We start from the raw sequence: 3922 nt of genomic DNA on the forward strand, positions 1-3922 counted from the left end.
GAAAAACTCATTAACAACAGGTGATATGCAGATGATACAACCTTGCTTGCTGAAAGTGAAGAAGACTTAAAATATTTACTAATGAAGATCAAAGACCACAGCCTTCAGTGTGGGTTGCACCTCAATGCAAAGAAAAGAAAAATCCTCACCACTAGACCAAATAAATAAATAACAACATGATAAATGGAGAAAAGACTGAAGCTGTCAAAAGCTTCATTTTTCTTGGATCCACTATCAACACTCATGGAATTACAAGTCAAGAGATCAAATAATGTCTTGCACTAGGCAAATATGCTGCACAAGACCTCTTTAAAGTGTTCAAGAGCAAAGATGTCCATTTGAGGACTAAAGTGTGCCTGACCCAAGCCATGATATTTTTAGTAGCCTCATATACAAGTGAAAGTAGGACAATGAATAAGGAAGACTGTTGGAGAAGAATATTAAAAGCGCCATGAACTTCCAAAAGAACAAACAAACCTGTGTTGGAAGAAGTGCAGCCACAATGTTCCTTAGGAGCTAGGATGGCCAGACTTTGGCTCTCATACTTTGGACATATTCAGGAGAGACCAGTCCCTGGAGAAGGACATCATTGTCGGTAAAGTGGAGGGTCAGTGAAAATGAGGAAGACCTCCAATGAGATGGATTGGCACAGTGGCAGCAGCAACAGCCCCATGAGGATGGTGCAGAATCGGGTACTGTTCTGTGCATTCTGTTGTGTATACAATCGTTATGAATTACATCCAACTCGCTGGCACGTAACAATGACATCCCAATCAGAATTCTTTCTCAGCATCTGTAATTCCACTTGCAACAGTAATGAATTGATCTGCCATCAATCATGATTTTGTGATGATTTTCATTGTCCCCTATCATGTATAATGAACACCAGGACTGTGAGTCAGAGGATTCCATTGGCTTCTGTACTGTATACATGCTGATGGTTTCTATAGTCTGGATGTCTTGTCATTCTCCTTAAGGCTTAATGAAAGGGTCTCTCTAAACCAAGTTTGAGTATGGGGTCTTTTTCTGCTAGCACAGTTTCTATACATAATCTGCTTTGTATTAATGAGATCATACAGTATTTGTCCTTTTGTGTCTGACTTACTTTGCACAGCAAAATGTTTTCAAGCTTCATTCATCTTGTAATTTGTTTCAGAACTTCATTACTCCTTATGACTAATAGTCTACCATATATGGATATATACCGCATCTTTGATCCTTCACAATTCCTTCCCTATTCCAATCCATATTCTTGGCAAAATCATATCTTTATGCCTTTCCCTGGAGCTGCCATTGTTGAATAGTCCTGTAGTATAATCCTAGATAAAATAATAATACATAGAAATAAATGTCTTTCTCTTCATGTAATGTGCCTTGTCTTAGGTGTTTCCTTGTCAGCCTATTCTGCTTGTCCAGAGGTTCATAGATTACATTAACTCAGACTGGTATTTCAATCTATTGAAAACCTGAGTTGGAGTCTTGGTGTGGTGCTGTGGGTTAATGCATCAGACTGCAAAGTCGTTTGAACTGCAAGGTTCAAGCTCACCAGCTGCTCCTTGGAAACCCTATACAGGGTCGCTATGGGTTGGCATCGACTCGAAGGCACTTAACAACAACAACAAGGAAGGACAACAAAATGTGTTTGGACAGTCTGGGTTCTTTGCTACAGGTTTCCTGTGCATGACATGATGTGTTTGGCTCTGTCTGCATACGCAGCCTCAGTAGTTAGTCTTTTCTTTTACTGTAGTTGTAAATACATCTTTCACACTTTTGCCAATTCAACCTTTTCAGATATACAACTTGCTAAAAGCAAAAGAACTAGCCTTAATGTGATGTTTCTATCACTTTTAACCCTCTTCCTCCCATTCTGGCAACTTTACTCTCTGTACATTTGCATTTCCTTATCTTTTTATATAAGTGAGGGCATATAATATTTTTACCTTTATGATTGGCTTATTTCACTCAGCATAATGTATTCAAGCTCCATCCATACTATAAAGCCTTCACTTTTTTTTTTCCCACAAATAAGATCTTTTATTTGTCACCATTAAAAAGCTAAAAAGCTGAATTTTAAACAGATTCTTGAACCGGTGGCTTATAGCCCTCAGTTCATTCAACTTTAGCACCTATCTCACCTCCAGTAGCCTTTCCAGAACTACTGCCTTCACCATGAAGCTCCATGAGTTTTCCCAACTCAAACTTGGGCTTCTTCAGCATTTTCACTTTCCTAACAAACACATCATGGAGAGGGTAAATAGACTGGCAAGCCTTGTCAATGTCCTTTCCAATGCTATCTGGAATCAGCACCTCTCGGGTCATGATTTCCATCATTTTTCTTCCAGATTTGATGGACCTGTTGGTGCTGAGCATAAGATGTCTTCCGAATCTGGTTGTTGCATTTTTTAGTAAAACCAACACAGAACAAGCGAAGCAAATAACCATCTGTAGTCTTGACATCAATGTGAGCCTCAACCATGGTCTGCCATTTTATGAACATGGAGCACATTTTGTCACAGGTAAGATCCATGCCATGGAAGTTGGTCAAGCAGTTTTTGTCCTTAACATCCTCAGTAATTAGCTTGAATTTTCTAAATACAACTTCATCATTCTGCAGATCAGCAAGACTCTCTTCAAAAAACACAACGCTTGAGCCTATCAGATGCTATTTTGGTTCCGTGAGTCCTTGTGACTAGTGTTTTCCCAATATTTCTTATATTGAACATAGCTGGTGCCTTTACATCATACCAATCTTTCTTAGCAAATGGATCAACCACTTTCTTCTTGGCTCCTTTTTTGCCACCTTTTATAAGGTGCCTTTTCTTGCCTAACGCCATAGTGCTGCTCAGAGAGCCAAAAAAGCTCAAGCCTTCACTTTTCCTATTGGCTGAGTCATATTCTCTTGTATATATGCACCACATTTGTTTATCTTTTTTTTTTTTAATTTATTATTAAGTGAAGGTTTACAGACAAGATCAGCAGCTTTATAGTCAACAAAGCACACATTTTGCTTCATTTCAATAATTACAATCCCCTCTGTGTAACTGGTACAAGATCAGGCTCCAGAAGATTAGAAAGCCATGAAATATGGTAGTAAAGTGTTTTATTAAAGTATGGAGATGTCTGCAGGGGAGATGTGCCATAGACAGCAGTGCCTTCTGTAGGGGGGGATATGCCACAGATCTTGTGCTCAGTGGAAAGATTCTTTATAGTGCCAACTGAAGTTGCACAGATCCATCACCCAGATTTCAAAAGAAGGGGTGGGCTTTCCTGCTTGTGAATTTCCATTTTTGTTAGCTGTTTCCTTGTTTTTCTTTTCCCATGTTGCATACACATCTGGTGACCAAGATTGAGTCTGAGATTTCAAGATGTATCCTATTGCAGAGGCCTCTGGCATACTTGATATAATTGTCCCTGTTGTGACCTTCAGTCAAGATCTTGGTGGTGCCATGTTGGTGTTGTGGCCATTGGTGCTATTTTGCACCTGCACTGAAAACTGGTGAAGGGGAAAGTTAATAGGTAGCTTGAGATAGCTGAGGGTTAACAAACCCCTGTGGGTAATTGAATAGGGAGGGAGTGTTAACAAACCCCATTGCATTACAGATGCACATAGTTTCCCTATCTTGCCCATATCCTGCCCCTCCCAACAAGAAGATAATTTCTATATCTTGCCTATCCTGCCCTGCCTGTTCTTTGTATTTGGAGGCTTTATGGTTCTACTACTGTTTATTTTCCCTGTTAATCTCCTCCTGATCCCTTACTACAACACCAGTTATCCCATTCCCTCCCTGTGCTTCCTATTTCCAGTCCACCCAACTTCCCATCCCTTCTCAACTTTATCCTTAGATAAGTGTTGCCCTTTTATACTCTGAATAATTGACTGTTCCATGGTGAACCTATCTTACTAATGTGATGCTGTTTCCAA

The 3922-nt window shown here is 39.7% G+C and overlaps 1 pseudogene; it reads right to left on the reverse strand.

The window, feature by feature from the left end:
• Window positions 1-2070: 2070 nt before the first annotated feature.
• On the reverse strand, window positions 2071-2750 carry LOC102833948 (annotated as a pseudogene).
• Window positions 2751-3922: the final 1172 nt, after the last annotated feature.

This window comes from Chrysochloris asiatica, unplaced genomic scaffold, assembly GCF_000296735.1.
Source record: "Chrysochloris asiatica unplaced genomic scaffold, ChrAsi1.0 scaffold00166, whole genome shotgun sequence".
In the NCBI taxonomy this organism is placed as follows: domain Eukaryota; kingdom Metazoa; phylum Chordata; class Mammalia; order Afrosoricida; family Chrysochloridae; genus Chrysochloris; species Chrysochloris asiatica.